The 17215-nt window shown below is 48.1% G+C and overlaps 1 protein-coding gene across 1 annotated transcript in view; it reads left to right on the forward strand.

Moving 5' to 3' along the window:
* Positions 1-1534: 1534 nt before the first annotated feature.
* Positions 1535-17215, forward strand: part of BRINP1 (BMP/retinoic acid inducible neural specific 1) — an 87378-nt gene continuing 71697 nt past the window's right edge. Inside the window, exon 1 of the mRNA XM_075170419.1 lies at positions 1535-2054. The gene's annotated coding sequence lies outside the window, so the exon portion shown is untranslated. The remainder of the gene's footprint in view (positions 2055-17215) is intronic.

Genomic DNA, 17215 nt, shown 5'->3' on the forward strand with positions numbered 1-17215 from the left:
CCTTCCGAGATGTAATGAGGAAAGACACTCAGTATTGTTGCATTAATTGAATTGGTAAATCCCATGTGACTACAGTGCTTGTTCATGGAGCCTTTGCTTTAATTTCAAACCACCTCATGTAGGACAGGAGGATTCCTCTTCCATTTCTGGTAAATGCCAAGAGCACCAATGAAAGAACACACTAGTGATAACCCCAAACACCATTTATTTGTTTAAACAAGTGCTTTGCAGTTGTTTATATGTTCTGTATAAGACTTGATCCCTCAATCTTCTCTGCCGTGGTGTAAGCTATTCCTCTGTGGCCTTGTACCAGGGGAACCTGTGAGAATCATTTTAGCCTTTTATTTGAGCCAATGTGACAGAATCAGGGGTGGCTTACCGGGAAGTGTGCTTTGCGGCTGAACAGTCACTTGGAAAAAAGTAAAACTCAGGAGCTTTGGGTACACAGTAACTGAGATAAGCTAAGCTTCAGCCCTATCGGAACAGCTTGGAGTTTAACCAAACAGCTTCTAATTCTGCTTAGGAAAGATTTGCTGAAGATTTAGCTTAAGACAATGTTCTGTAGCCACAGGGGATGGGTGAGAGAAGGACAGTGTGTCCTTGCAGGCCAGAGAAGGGGGATGGAAGGAGGGCGACTCCCGTTGCCCTCCCTGCCCCGTATACCCTGCACAAGGTGGCTGAATTTTTTTCCTTCAGTCAGCACAGCACAGCTAACGACTTACTTGTCAGAGGGGTCCCTGGCTGGAAACCTCACACAATGGCAGGAATTGCTAAATGCTCTTCCTACGCTGGGTTGCCTTTGCTGAGCTGCTGAGATTTGTCTGGGTGGGTCATGCCCTTGAGGGCATGCATCCATTCCCCAGCCCAAACCTTCCCCGAGCCCAGCGGTGGGACTTTCGCCCGCCCTACCGGGCGGACCCCGCCGGGCCGGGGGGTGCTGGCAGCGCTGCCCGCTGCCTCCCGGGGCGGTTCGGCTCGGCTCCATAGCGTGTGGCTGCCCGTGGAGGCAGGGCTGAGCCAGCGGAGGCACCGGCGGGGGGCAGCCGCCGCGGCCCGGGCCCGCCGAGCCCCGCCACCGCCCGCCGGGCCGGCGCTGTCCGCGGTGCTGAACCGCGCCCGCACGGCGGGGCCGGGGTGAGCGGCCCCTTCCCCCCGCTCCCCTGGGGGAGATGGGAACCTCCCAGTGGGGAGTCAGGCTGGGGGACAGCCGGCTCCCCCCACCCCCCAGCAGCTCCCTGCTCGGCGGATCGAGCCCCGTGCTGCCTGGCTCCGGTGAGGAGAAAATAGGCGGGGGGGGAGGAAAAAAATATATATTAGATGGATGGGGCCTGCCTGGAATGGCAACCAGTCCCTCTGCAGCCTCCTCCCCAGATCCGAGGGGCAGACAAGTTTAGATCCCCCCACAGCCCCGTCCAGCGGCCCTTCCCGGTCTCATCCTCCCTTCCCACGGCCCAGGCTCCGTCTGGCCGGAGCTTAAGTCCCTCCTTTTCCCCCTGCCCCTCCCCCTTCCCTAATTATGTACAAAACACTTCTTAGAATAAAATGGCCAGGCTGGGGCTCCTCCCTGCTTTCCTCTTCCCCATTCATCCTCTCCAGACCGCTCCAAGCCCCTCCCCCGGTGGCAAGCCCAGCCTCTCGCTTCCCTCCTGGAGCCCTTTTCATTTTTATTTCTAACCCCCTCTCCATTCTCCCTGCTGCCTCTGCTCCTTCCCCCGATGGCTACGAACTGAGCAGCAGAAGAGAGGGGGGGCACAGGAATAAGGGAAGGTGGGGGGGGGAAAAGCAAGGAAAAAGAAAAAGAAAAAGAAAGAGAGGGGGAAAAAGGATTTTTTTTTTTTTGCCTCTGCCCTTAATGCCCGCGATCTGGATCAAGGAAGGGGATTTTCTGTCTGAGCATGAAAAGGACTGCTAGAGCCCCAGGATTTTCACGCCTGCATTATCAGCCCAGCACCCAGTATGCGAGCTGGACAGAGAAGCTCTCCCATAAGTTCCTACCGAGCCGAATAAAACCCACGGGCGACCAGATCTCCGCCAGAGAGGGACATTAGCATCAGGTAAGGCGAGCGCTGCGGCTGCAGCCATGCCCCGGCCCCGGCTGCGGGCGCCGGCCGGGCTCCCCCGTCCTGCCTCGGCCGCGTTGTGTAACGCGCCCCGCGCACCTCTCCGCCCCCCGCCGCGCACACGCTTGCGGCTGCGTTGCACCCCAGCACGGAGTTACGGGGGATTCGGGGGGGGGCTGGATGGCAGAAGTCCTGCAGCCCGGTTAGCGATTGTGTGTGCGTGTGTGTGGTGAGCGTGGGACCGAGGTTCGCCGGTACTGGGAAGAATGGGAATACTGGTTCCTACTGGGGAAAGACGCAGCCCCTGGAGGATGCCCGGCAATAGGGGTTCAGCCCCCGACTCGGCTGGGCTGGCGGCGAGCCGGGGGTGGAGGTGGGGGTGGGAGGTAGCCAGGCTCCATCTGTATTCCGGAGTATCGATAAATCCCGGGGGGGGGGGACCGTCCCCAGGGGAGTGGTGTCATCTCCACTTAATCCACTGCTCCGTTTTCGCAAGTGACAAGCAAATCGCGGAGGAAAAGGAAAGTCTGTCGCCTTGAATCCCACACTAGGCTGATTGCCTCTACTTCTAGTGGGGACTGGGAGACAACGGCAGAGCCGGGGGAGGGCAGCGATGGCAGGGGGGCTGCATCCCACAGCACAGGAGATTGGTTTTCCCCGGTTCGGCTCTCAGAGCTGCTTGCGAGGCTGGTGGTGGAGCATAACTTTGCCTTTTCCACCCCGTGGGGAACAGGGGGACAGAGGGCATCTCACGCCATTACATCATCCCCGAGGTCCAGCACAGCCTGGGTCTAAAGACCCAACGATGACCCAAAGAGAGGAGGGCTGTAGGGGTGTGTGTGTGTTTTGGCTTGGAAAGTCCCCCTGTGCTTTTACTTGGGAGTGGGGAAGGGGAGGGGGTGTCGCTTCTTAGGTGCAGTATCCTCTTCGTGGAGAGAAACAAACGGCAGATGAAATGCTGGCAGCCTTCGTGTATGAATTTAGCCTTGTGATTGACATCTGCTCTAGGTAGGACAGAAGGGTCCTTCATGCTTTACTCTGGCTGCTCATCTGGGTGCATAATAATAATTCATTAATGGCAGTAAAGCTGCTTTCCCAAGAGTTGTAGAGAAGTATTTGGGGGATGGTAAGGGGAGGAGGTAGTGAGTAAAGAGGAGATGAGGCTTTGGTGTAAGAAATATGAAAGGATTTTTTTTTTCCTTATAAAGGAAAAAGATTGATCAGATCTGCTTGTGAGTGACAGACAGACAAACCCGGGCTCTCTCCCTCCCACACACCACATAGACAAGCAGTCGTGGTCTCCCTCGCGTGCATGTACATGCTAAGCACGCAAAACACATGCTGTCCAACTCGCACAGTCCACCCCATGCTTAAATACAGCATCTTGGTCTTGCTCTCACATGGATGCAAGTGCCTATTCAAGCTATGCAGCCCCGCAGTTCCCCCGCACTCAGACACACAGACCTGATCTACACATGAACACACACCGTAACGAGCAGAAATAACGGCACTGATATTCTCATTATGTGAATCAAACGTTCAGACATTCACATGGCCATACACACGCTGTCTTCTTTGCAGATCTCTCAGGAGGTGGTTTGTTCCTCCAGCGTAGTCTTCTCCCTTGTAGTTAGTTCCAGGCATTGATTTGGGGTTTGTCTGACTCCAAAGCCCTTTGCGACTCAGCAGAAAAAGCTCGCTACATTTTGTGTGCCTACGTTTGTTTTACTGCTCTTTGCGTGTTCCCAGGACTCAGTAATGATTTCACTACTGGAAAGGCAGACAAGCAGCAGACAGGGGACGAGGGGAATGGCTGGGGGGAGCAGTGGCAAGCCCATACCCATCATGCCTTCTCTGATCAAGAGCTGGAGTCTGTGAGTATGGGAAGTGCTCTGCTAGAGTTACGTTGCTTTTTTCTGTGTGTGAATGTGTATGTGAGCAAAACCACATATGCACCTGTAGCTAAAACACACACGATGCAAGGCTCCGCTTCAGCCTTACCCCGGTTCAGAGCAAAACCTTCCCATCCTTAGGGCACAAATACTCCCGTGCCTTTGCAAGCCCCTTCGATCACAGACGGCATGGCATGCGCAGGGGAGATGATGTCACTGGAGGTAGCTGTATTTAATCAACATCCCCCTCTGACCTTCCTCCCCTTCCCCTCTTTCCATAGGGCCTAGTGAGGAGACAGTGCAACCCTCCAAGAGCAGGAATAAAATGAGGCCGACTAAAGTCCATGTTAAAACTTTGGAGAGGAGGAACGTATGGTGAATTGGCTTGCTATAGGTAAAAGGTGTCCCAGAAGAGATGACGGAGCGGGTCTCTGAGTTCCCTCCTCACCTCCAGTGCTTACTACATTGGAAGTACGTGTAAGGCTGATGCTAAACTCTACATGGGAATGGGTCTGCCAGCAGACAGTAATGATTGCTGTCTGTGTAGCAGGAATAGTTCAAAGCCAAATCCTTCCGCCTTTGCTCAGGCAGGAGTCCCAGTTGCCCAGGAAAGCACTGCAGAAACCGACTCCGGTCGAGAACCGGCGCATCCGTACCCATCTCCCTGCCCACCTCCAGAAACGGATGTGGATTTCTGGAGTTTACCCGGGGCTCTCTCTCCACACGGTATTTACAGCTGATGCAGAGACGTTAAGAAGGCAGGGAAAAATAATTAAAAAAAAAAAACCGCTAAAGATCAGAACTGAGGGTGAAGAGCCCCAAAAGCACCCCGAGGCATGACGTTGGTAGGTGGCAAACCAGGGAGGGGCCCCCTCCGCCGCCGCGCAGCTCCGCGCCCCGCTGCGCCAGCGCGGAGCCCCTCCGCGGCCGCGGGGCGGGCGGCGCCGCCGTGGCCCAGGAGGGGGCGCTGTGGCTCCACGCAGCGGCGGGGCGCGGAGCGGCGCGGAGCGGAGCGGCGGGGCTGACCCGCCTCCCCCGCCCGCCCCGGCCCCGCGGAGCTGGAGCCAAGCGCTAATAATAATACGGGGGCGGGAGGGGGGTGAACGATAAATAACAACAGGGCTCTCTTCTCCAAGGAGCCCAGGTGCAGCTGAATGGGTTTGGGCCGGATCCTTTCCCGCTGCAAACCCGCTGGTGCGTACGGGAGCTCTGCTGAGGATCTGGCCCGGTACATGCAGGAATCTTTTACCCGGTGATGAAATGCAGCTACTTCTGGGACAGAGCCCAGCAGCTTTTCCGTGCCAGCAAATACTACAGGGGAAGTGAAAAATCACTTCATGCATTGAAAGTGCAGAGATGAACTTAGTGAAGCAGAATATAAATTACCCGGAGTTAGGTAGCTTGTGCCCTGTGGTTTGATTTACACCATCCCTCTTGCAAAAGTATCACGAGATTTTTAACAACCGTAAGGACCTTGGCCCATTTCCTTCCAGGCCACACAGAGCAGCTTCCAGAAAGGGAGAATATCCATGCACAGAGAGATCTGGCTTCTAAATAAACCCATGGACCACGGTCTGATCCTGCGGTTCTTCCTCTTGCCTGGAAGATGGCTGCCGCCTGGGGCAGGATGCTGAGTTTTACCAAACGGTGCTGAGTTGAGTCAGGGCAGAGCATCTCCCCCCAGCTATCTGCGATACCCCAGAGTGTTCTCGGATGCCAGGGGAGGTTTTTCCCTGCTCACTGTGCCTCTGCACTGCCACGTCCAGCCGACCTGCTGGGACCGGAGCTCGGCTGGACAGGGCTGCAGCAGGCTGCGGCTCGTAATCAGTATGGAAAAGGGAAACATTATCAAGCAGAGAGGCCTGGGGAAGGAAACTGGATATATCTACTGGGTTCTTCTGTGTGGAGAGAGTCAAACATGGGCAGAGCTGGACTAGACAAATGCGGTGACATTTACCAGGGTTTGAGTGTAGGCGTAGGGTAGCTGTTGCTGACTTGATGGGCTAAGCTGTACTGTTTCAGGGAAGAAAAAGTGCTAGGACTAGTGGGAGGGAGGAACGGGAGAAAGAGCAGAAATCAGATGAGCAGCTGATTTAGGCTGAGCTGAAGATAATTGAAGGACTCAGGTTTACTTCAGGGATGCTGGATCACATCCTAAGTGAAGGTGGCATAAATTGGGCATAAACATATCATTTTGAAAGGAGCTAGGAGTCAGGCCCAGGATTCCCTCTGTGGTTGGGTTGGGGAGTTTAATATAACATGTCTAAACCTTTGCAGCTCCCTGCTCAGTGAGCTGTTTTCTTGCAGCCTTGAGGCAGGACCTGCAAGCAGCATCACAGGAGAGAGAGAAAGACGCTTATTTATTTTTGCTATTTGTTCTTCTGAAGTCATGTGCTCTACATCCATTTTATTGTTGCCTACAAGGCGCAGCTGACAGAGCTTAGCTATGCACAGCGCTGTTGCTGTGTCTGCTGACAGGCCCGTTTGGAGTTCAATGCTGGGTGAGAGCGGTACCCATGGCGGCACCAACGCCCCTGCGGCTCTGGTGATGGCACGTCTCTAGGTGTTGACATAGCATTCCCCAATGCTTGAACTCTCATACACACGATTGCCTGCTCCTGTTTCAGAAAAACAACTAGTTGCACTGCTGATGGGTCACCTCTTACACTGGCAGTAGAAATAACAGTAAGTCAGAGCAGCAGCGACGGATAGGAGCAAATAATCTCAAACAGCTTCAAATGGTGGCCTCCAGAGGAGGATAGAGTGAACAGCCTTTGCCAGACACACACTGTTGTTGTTCACTGTTTATATTGGTGATAGAAATGCTGGGCAGAGGTAGAAACTCAGGTGCCAGGAGCACCAGTATGGCTTTCAAGCCCTAGAATAAATTCTGTCTGTGTGTTAGCAGTGGGCACTGCTCAAAGGAGTGTTGCCATCACAGTGACATCTTTCCTCCCAGAGGTTCACAAATTACAATGAAGCCAGCTCTGGGCTGACACGTACCAAGCAATGACAGAAAAGCTTGCAAACCAAGCTATGGGAGGTTCTCACACATAAGAGAAGCTCCAGAAAAAACAATTTGCTCCAGGGCTTTTTGTTGGAAATCAAAACAGAATATAGGAGCAGAGGGAGCTCTTGCACTCTCGTCCATTCTCCTGTACTGCCTGATTTCCAGCAGGGTAGCTCTGGTTCTTGCAGCCTTTTCATGCTTGGGACCTGTCTTATGGCTATCCTTATAGAAAGTGTGCTCTTTCACCTGGTGTTTATAGAAGATAAAGCCTGGAGCCTTACAACAGGTGTTCTCATAGCCTGGACTTTTATATCTATGCATATTACAGGTGAAACACTTTGTACAGCGAGTACCTGTGAAAAGCTTGGAACCGCTTGCTGTAAATCACCACAGCCTGTCGAAGCCAGGGGAGTTAACTGGCTTGATGTGAGTGAGGATCTCTTTCTTAGGGTTTGATTTAGAGCATGATTTAGAACCTGGCCTGTGCTCTAGGCTCTGCTGTGTCCATCACGATTTTGGATGCAGTTTTGGCCAGAAGTCCTGAGTCGGCACAACTGATCCCATTTAGCCGTCTCTTCACCCTGCTGGAGCTGTGTATGAGGTTGTCAGATACATTGCTAACATTGGAGACCTTTGTGGTAATTTATCCTTGCAGCTGTGGATGCTGACTTGCTAAGCAGGGTGGAAGACGGGCAGGGCGAGCTTTAAAACCATTGCTTTGTGCCAGCAGTACATTCCAGGTGTGGCTGCCAGGACCAAAAGAATAAATGAAAGAAGTTTGTTCAATAGTTCACAGCAATAATTAGAAAAGTACAAAGAAACTAAAACTAGCCAAGGAAGGATGGAAGGAAACGAACCGTGACCCTAGGGAGGAGGCTGACGATTCAGGGCAGGCAGGAGAATCAGGATGAGTAAGTGTGAATGTTTAGCTGGACTTCTGGGATCAGTGGAATAAACAACAGCGAGGCAGGCTACGAGTGCCGGAGCAGCCTGGCTGCTTTCAGCATGTGACTGCTTTTCAAGCAGGTACAGATGGTGAGCGGGTAAGTGAAGCCCTTAGACATATGCTGGGGTACATATGTGGCTATGGGTCCCTCCTGGCTCAGACCACCTCCTTGCCTAGAATATGAGGATGCCAGAGTTATTCCAGGCATTTCTTGCACTGCTCTGTGCCGGGAGAGATTTGCAGTCAAAATCAAAGGTGTGTTTTGAGGGAGCAGGAAGAGCTTAGGAGGTACAAGGTGAAACTGAAGAATGCTTGAGAAACACTGAGAAAATCAAAGGAAAGAACTAACAAAGACAGCATAATGTTTGTGTTAAAATTGTGAGGGGAGATAAAAAAGCAGCAACAAGGATACATGCAATGTAGCCTTAAGACCAGCAGCTATTTCTAGAATTGCTTATGTCATGTCATCCAAATTCGGAGTTGCTTCTGCAAAACAACACCAGGCTTCGCTGTTTTATGCCTGAGAATGCTGATAATATGTTTATCTGCCATTTCCACTCTCCTAAAAGAGAACTATAAAGTATTTGAAAATGATGGTGGGTTGCTGTACCATATTTTAAGCCAGCGAACAGATAAATCTAATCAGCCAGGGAAAAGCCAACAGTTAGGATTCTCCCACAATATTTATATAGTGCTGACTTAAAGTAACCTAATAGCAGTAATTTGAGTTCTCGTAAGAATTTTGATAAAATCCTTTTTGTGCATTTAGAGATACATGTGTATCAATCCTCTTATCTGCTTCTTGGGGAAGAAAAGTTAATGCTAAATACAGTGATTGGAACTGGATGTGTTGCTTGGGGTATTTGCTAGTGACATGGAGGAAGGGGTGATATGTTTTGGTGATGGAGCTGGATTGAGCCTTGTTGAGTCTGGGAAAAACTGAAAAGTGGTCTAACCAAAAGAGTAGGGCACTGAAAGGATCAGAAAGGCATGGATGAGTGCTATCAGTCCTGGGATAACCTTTCAGCTGCTTGGGGACGTGCAAAATCAGCAGTTGTCTCAGGACCGCCATGTGCAGTGTCACCAGGAAGCCTAGCCCTTGTGGGTACGGCTATTTCTTTATTGAGCCCTTCTATGCTTTTGGTTTTCATAACATTCTGCAGTAATGGAATTAGTTACGAGTTGTGTGCAAAAGTATTTTTGGGGGGACATTTTAGATCTGGTACCACATAATTTCCTTGATTGTCTCCAACTTCCTATAGGATGAGGAATAACCACTTCTCATTGTGCATCTCTGCCCTATTTGTGACTGGATAGACTTCAATTCATACGCCTTGTCTAAATGCAGACCCCACTTCCACAGGGGATGTAATCGAGTGCTTAGATATTGCTCAAAGAATACCCAATATAGGCTTGCTTTCAAACGCGTGTTCAAGTGTCACTGACCCAGTGCAATCATGACTGCAAAGGGCCTGATCCTGCAATCTGAATCACATAGACACATTTTTAATTACAGTCCCATGGACATAGCGAAACCTGTTTCCAGGATCAAAGTCTAAGCAACAGCAAATTCATACACACGCTGAGTGCAGAGTCAATCATGTTTATGATCCATCGGAGTTCAGCTTCTTTGTTCCAAAATGCTGGTCAGGAAGACAGAAGAAATATTCCCTGGGATATTATAAAGATTAACATATCATCAGAGGGAGAATCAATGGAGATTGATGGCAAGTTAGATGGATACTTGAGACATTAAAAGGAAGGATAGAAAATAGAAGTGATGTTATAATTGAACCATATTAATATATTTTAAATTGCTTTACAAATATGAACAAGTTAAATAAGGAAAGCCTGGAAATAGTAGTTTATTTAGTCTGGGAAAGCTAGGAGTAAGAAGGGACATTTGGGTTCCAGTACAAAAGTATATGAAGGTTAGAATGAAAAGTGATCAGAAACATTTTAAGGCTTTGATGATACAAGAACAAGGGGACACATCAAAATTAAAGGGCACAACTTTTAAAGCAAATTAAAAGGAAATAGTCCTTTCTTCAGTGTATAGTGAAGCTACACAATTCCCTGCTGCAGGATGTCGTTGAGATGAAAGTCTGGATGGATTTGAAATGTAAAAGGCTACATAACTTTGTAGCAATTAATAGCATTTGCAGCTCTGCAATCTAGGACAATCAGATCTCATGCTTCAAAGCAAAAGCTGACCATCTTCAGGGGTCAGGAAGGACATTTTCTCTCTGCATAGAAAGAACATAATATGGCTGGCCAGGTAATATGACTGGATATGGTCGATCCCGCTAGAAGCTAAGTCAGCAAGAGATTAGCAAATTGCTTCTGTGGGTGCTGGATTAAGGTATTATAAAAAGGTTTTCATCAATGCCAGACAGAATATCAATCCAACAATCTCGTCTTCTGTGTCAACTCCCACAAAAGTAATTTCACTGATTACAGTAGATATTGAAGTAGGACATAAAATGGGTGGTTATAAGCGGCAGCAATGACCCTGAGCTGCACATTCCCGTTTCCTCTATCACCACTTTATCTGCAGGATGGTGCAGAGCTCAGATGAGCCTGGAGTCTCCCAGTGCTGGGTACTGTACGGATGCAAGCTCCCTGTCCTCGGGGGCCTGCATCCAGACAGAGGAGGAGGAAAAGGGACAGGGAATGCGGCCACCTCTGCTCTGTACCAGACGAAGTGCAGCACGAGGCTTGCGGATCAATTCAAATCCTGTTAGAGCCAGTGGAAGCATTTCAGTTTGCAGGAATAGGAGCTCGGGCTTGGCCTTGACAGATTTTGAAAGTAGTCGGTGGCAAGGTAACGGAACATTATAGAAAACAAGGCCTTAAATATCGCAGTGGAATATGCTGAACACTTGGTAAATCAGCCTCCAAGGTGTTTGTAAAATGTCACCTTAAAGAATTTGCCCAAGCTTATGCAGGAAGGCTGCGGCAGAGATAAATGCCTGAGTGCGTCTAGAGATTTAACCGAACAAGCCTGGTAGGATGGCAGAGTGGAGAGAGATCAGCTATGGAGCCCATTAGATCCCATCTCCTCTCCCCACGTTGTCTCTCCAGTGCCACAGCCCCAGGCACCAGAGGGTCCCAAGATCCCCCCCCAGATTGAGGTCCACCCTGTCTGCCATGTGCTGGGCACAGTCCTGCATCATGCCCACGGTCTTCCACCATCAGTGGGACCATATTGGTGGCAGGAAAGAGGAACTTGCCTTTCTCCATACTCTTCCTCTCATATCAGCCATTTTTTTCCTGTTGCCGTAGACAGACGTTCGGGTGAAGAGAGAACAGGCTGTCGTATACAAACAAACAGGGGTGTTCAGCGTCGGCAGGTGAAACTTTCTGAGGGCCACTTGTCCAGTGGCTGAAAGCATCACCAGGTGAGCAAAGAGGAGACTGCTCTTCCACAACCAGCCGCACTGGGGCTAAGACAGGTAATAAAACTGCGTTTCCTTGAGAAAGGTGGGAAGGATGAAAAGCTGATGGCTGTGAAGAAAACGTATACTCTAGATGGAGTAAAGCTCTGGGAGAGATGCATGACTGGGGCTGGGAGGGAGGAGAGGAGACCTGGCAGGTAGGAACACAAAGTTCGCTGGCAAGGCAAGTGTGTGAATGCTGAGACAGATTGCCACATAGGGATGAATAATTCCTTTGATTCCTGAATTGCAAACAAGAGAGAGATGTGACGGGCAAGTGCAAATCTGCCGATGAGGTGTTGTGTAGCTGTGATGATTACTGTGCTTATAGGCTTGGCTGGAAGGGGGAGGATGGACAAGGGAGCTTTCGTTCTGCAAAATGCATGAGAAAGATGCATGCAAAAAAAATAGCTATGAGGTAGGATTGCAGTTTACCTGCATTATTGGAAGATTGATTTCTGATGAAAAGAGCAGAGAAGGGAGGGGAATAAAATTTTATAGATGGCAAGAATGGGGATCAGAGCTTTAAAATGGCAGTTGTGAGTTAGTATTCTTGAAGGATTGGTTCAAATGTGACTGCAGAGACCAGTGCTAGTTTCTGATTTCCAACCATCTGCATTTTAAAAAGAGAGAGAGCGAGAGAGCAGCAAACTGGCCTCAATGCAATTCTCTGGATTTTCCCCAAGGAATCAGAATTGTCCCTGCATTTCAAGTACCTGGAAGACTTAAAACACTGACAAGGCTGAAAGGTGAGGTGAGGGTCGAAAGGCAGAATGGCTGGCAGGAATAAGCAGATTGTAGACTAGGCTGGATAATTCAGGGATCTGTAATAAAACTGCATGGTGACGGATAGTGAATAAAAGACTACAGGTATATTATGGTTTACGGAGCACAGGACAGATGTGTCTCTAAGGAGACTGCGATAAGGAGTGGAAGGTAGCAGCGGACCGGGAGCAGCGGCTGTTTTGGGATGCAACAGCACTGTGTGGATAAAGCAGCACTGTAGCAAGACAGTTCAATCCCGATGTTGTCATCAACATGTTATATATGACCTTGGGCAGGTCACTTAGGCTGATATCTTTCAGAAGAGCTTTTTAAATGCATGTGTTTTCATGCAGAGGAGCTGAATTTCTTACAGTCAGTGCTGTGGATCTGAGCCCTGCAGCTCACACAGTGTATGTGAACCACTCAGGGAACTCGGCTCCAAGTTTGGCATGAGGAAAAATCTGGATTTTTTTAAGAATTCAGCAATCGGCGTCCTCAGAAAATGTAGCCTCCCAAAGACTGATATTCAGCAGTACTGAGTCTTTACATTTCCAGTGCTGGGCAAAAGCAGCGCTGGTTTGCATCTAACTCCCCTCCACCCCAGCAAAATGGCTCGACGTTTAGAAGTCTGGTCTGAATTAATTTCTCTTCTCATTGCCTGAGACCAGTAATGAAGTTGGCCTTTTACTGGAATATATAAGGGAAGAATATGCTAACTGTATCTCTTTCCCTCCCTTGCACACAGATATGGGGCTTTTACTTGCACAACATGCACAATGAAGTGCGCAAGCGTGCATGTGCACACATGCGGGCATACACACACATATACACACACACACACGTATGTGCATTGTTCTTTAAGAAGCCTGAATCAAGACTGCTGTTTCAGTGCAACGTATTAGTCTTTTTACCAACTTCAGCATTTGCAGTAAATAGCAATTAATGATAAAGCTGCTTACATTAAAAAGAAGAGCATAAGAGGCTGATAAGTCCTTCCTACCAGTGGATTCTCCTGCAGTGTTTCTCATTACTTTGTTTGTTTTCAAGTTTGAAGACAGAAATTTTGTCCGTGGCATTTTTTCCTCACTGCTGGTCCCCCAAGGGAGCTCTTCCGTAGAGCCTTGAGATCGGTGAAGTACAGTCCCCAAACCCTTCGTGTCTCAGATAACAGGGACACCGCTTTGGTGCTGGGGGCATGACCCTCCCTCGGGGGCCATAATAGAGGTGGACAGAAGGGCTGGGGACAAATACACACTCTGCTGCCCTTGCTTGTCTGCAGACCTCTATAAATAAGATTTGGAGCTGGGGAAAATCAACAGGAGAGCTGAGATACTCTGGATTTTATTTTTATGTGTAATTTTAAAATTCCAGGCTCTTGAAAGGATATGAGGACCGATTTCCAGCTCAATATTGCAGTATTTTTGCAGTAAGATGCTCAGGATGCATTTTGCATGTCCCATGTGCACTTGTAGAGTGCTTGAGCATGCAGTGTCTTCTGGGACAGTGCTGAAGGACTATGGAAGATGACAATAAGCTGTCGGAGGGTTTGTGCTTGTTCATATTGCCCACAACTGATGTTAATAAAACAAAATATACCCAGAACTAGGTTTCTTCTTAATGGAAGCTTGTTTCCTCCTGAGGAAACCCCAAAAACAAATACAAATGCAGTGTCTATGGCTGAGGAACCCAGGAGCCAAGTTCTTTGACAATGTAGAAACACCCAGAGATATTTAGATACCTAACTCCTATATATGTACCTAATTTTCTTTAAATCCACTGGATGCAGGAAGCTAAGCAGGTGATGTTTCCTTAAATACCGCTGGGACTGAGATTGCCAGTGGGTGGCTGTGAGCAGGGTCCTATGCTTGAGAGATCAGACACAGAAACGGATGCCAGACGGCGCCTGAGGAGCAGGATCCCCGGTACATGATGTTCCCATCCCTGCGTGTCTGTATCTCATTCGGAGCCCACTTCGGTGTTTGAATCAGGGATGGCCGATTGCTTTCTTTTTTTGCTTAATGTCAGATGCACTTGGACATCACACGTTCCAGTTTTCTGTAGGGACCTCATGCCTATTTGGTTACACGTTAGAGATAGTGGTGCTTAAAAAAAAAAAAGGAGACCCAAGAGAAGCAAAAAGAAAGAATTCAGAGAAATAGAGGGGAAAAAGGGATGCTGTGACTGTCTTAAAATAAAACAGCAGTAAATGGCAATTCCTAATGGAAAAAAGTAAATCCAGTCTCTCTCAGGTTATTTCCTGGGAACTTTTCTCTCATTTTTGATACAAGGATTTGTTTGTTTATTTTTCTGTAAATCTAATTATTTTACTTTAAGTTCTCTGTTGAATGCAGGTTTAGACTAGAAGAGAGCAAAGGACTGTGAAAGTCGTCAGCTTAAGAAATTCACAGAAACTCAGCCTTGCTGAGATCCCTCATGTTGTTATGAAGATCTGACAGACAGTTATTGTAATTCCTAGTAGGGATAGCTGAATAAAGTGGGTTTGGTTTTGGTTTTTTTTTCAGTTTGCTTCTGAAACAAAAAATGAAGGGAAAAAATTAATTTTAGAAATTCAAACATAATTGGGGTGGGGGGAAGAATGAAAAGACTTTTTTTATATGTGGGACTAGAAGGAAAGGAGAATAGAAAATCACTTCAAAGCTTTAAATTTTGCAGAAATTTTTTTCACAATTGTATTATTTCACTTTTGTTTGTTTTTCTTTTTTTTTCATTTCCTTTTAGATCCACTTCATAAACATTTCAATATGAAGCATTTAAGTTAAGAAATAATGCAGTCATGTGCTTTGATTATTTTAAATTTTTCCCTTCTGATTTTTTGACACTAACTATCTAATGGATTCAATCTGAATTAATAAACATTGTCAGTCAATCCCCAAGCACTTTTTTGTGCCTAATTTTAGTATGTGTTAAAAATAATGTCTCGCATCTTTAGTGCCTATGATGGCAGTTTCTTTTATGCTACACACAGTTAAAGACAATTCATACCTCAAATAACATATACTCAAAGGGTACAGAGCGGTGGGAGATAAAAGGAGAAAAGAAAAAGATTTGTCTGAAGTCACAGAGTAAATCAGTAGCAGAAGCGTATAGGGAAGCCTGCAGTCTTGACTTCCATTCCCCTGCCCTCTCACTAGACTGCAGATTAATTATAAATCTCTTTCTCACCCATTAGATTTTTCTCATACTACTTCTACTCCTGCACTTTCTCATTCACACCTTCAATTTTTTGTACTCTTCCTTTAATTCGACTTTCCTTCCTCTCCATTTTTGCACGCTTTCCTCTTTTCTCCTCCTCTGCTCCTCCTGTAGAAGATTACTAACGAAGTGGTAAGTGTTAATAATGTGTCTTGGCTGTGCCCGCTGCGATGGATAAAGAAGGAGCAAGGTGGGTGAAGGAGAAGAGTAGCAAAGAGAGAGGGAAGGGAGTGATCTGAACTCATTTCGGACTCCGGGTGAAGGTGTGCAGGAAGGCAGAGGACCCAGCTGCAGGCTCGGAAACCCTCAGTGCGATGGGAGCAGGGTCCAAACCGAACGTCTAAGGAGAAGGGCATAAGGGTTTCTGAAAAGTGGTCCTGTATCCTCAGGTCCCTATATCCTCAGGAGAGCAAAGACTGACAGGACTGGGAGATGTGTGGGCAAAGGGGAACCAGCAGATTTCTCCTCTTTGCTGTGACAGGACCTCAAACCTGGGTGTCTCGCACTTGATTCATCTGGATGAGTTTGTGCACAGGAACTTCTAGTGCTCGAGTAAAATCAGATGCGAATACGCATATTCAATCAGACAGGGGTTAGGGGTGCTCTCTGCGCACCGGGCGTTGCGTGCTGGCAGGGATTAGACCACCATCTGCTTGGTACAATGCACATCACAGGGGCAGTACCTGAATCCGGGATGCTGCTGGAACTCCTGCCGATTTCCTCAAGTCCTGCGGAATAACATTTTTGTCATTGGAGCCTCTGTTGCATGGTTAATAGACAAATCTGGATAGAGCGTATGGGTTTAGGGGGGAGAGGCATTTAAGGGTCAGATAGGAGAAGTGGCTGAACAATCTGTACTTTGGGCTCTTACCTAGAGCTCTCTGAGGAACACAGCCCAAGCTCACAACAGCTGGTGGAGGGAAACCGTGTTGATGCCATGGGATGTTGTCTAGCCTGCAATCCAGGCAGGAGGAGGGGGAAAACATAGATGTAAATGAGGAGGAAGCTTCCTTGAGCTGCTTTGGTCCAAGAATATTATACCAAGAATAAAATGTCCAAGAATAGCTGTCTGTCATTGTAAACAGACACATTAGACATGATAGATAACTTCAGGCTATGTCTTCATGAGCACAGTAGACTCTAAATACCCTTCTTTCTTTGGAAACTCCTTCCAAACACCTTTGATTTCACAGGGATAAGCCAGCTAGTTGTATTCCTGTTCTGCATTTGATTTAACACTCACAGAAAATTATTTATCTAGCTAGCTATTTATTATCTAATTCCATGGCTGCAGTTGAGGAAAGTCCGTTTATTCCTTTTCCACAGCAATGTCTCTTTCTCCGGCAGCTCTGATGAGCTGGTGGTGCCCTGGGGAATGTCGAAGTAGAATTAATTAATCATGACCACTGATGGAGGTGTTTTTCAGATTTGGATTTGGCCAGCTGATTGCACGGGATCTTTCTGGGAGTCAGGCTGTTGAAGAAGTAAATGTGATGCCTGCTCTGGATTGCTTTCAGACAGAGTCACTTTGGGAGGCGGCAGAGGCATGTGGGATCTATCAAGCAGTGGGGAAAATCTAGCAGAAGTCAGCTGTGTGCCTGCTGGTGGAGGGGACTGCTCTCTCCCTTTGGCAGGACACTCTGCCAATGAAACTGTAAACTACAGTTTAGCATCTCCTGTCCTGTTCCCAGCCCGCAAAGGTGTGAATCTTTCAGCATCCACAAGAAAGCCTTCTGGGCAGATCCTTGTTCTGAATGTCCCCTTTGGAGCAGGAGGAGTTGTGATGGCGCCTGGCACAAGCCAAACTGGAATTCACCCCTTCAGCATGCCCACCAGTGATGGCAATGCTGGCCAACTGCACAGGTTGTGCTGAAGCAACAGTGTTTGTTTTA

Source organism: Calonectris borealis, chromosome 21 (genome assembly GCF_964195595.1).
Source record: "Calonectris borealis chromosome 21, bCalBor7.hap1.2, whole genome shotgun sequence".
NCBI lineage: Eukaryota > Metazoa > Chordata > Aves > Procellariiformes > Procellariidae > Calonectris > Calonectris borealis.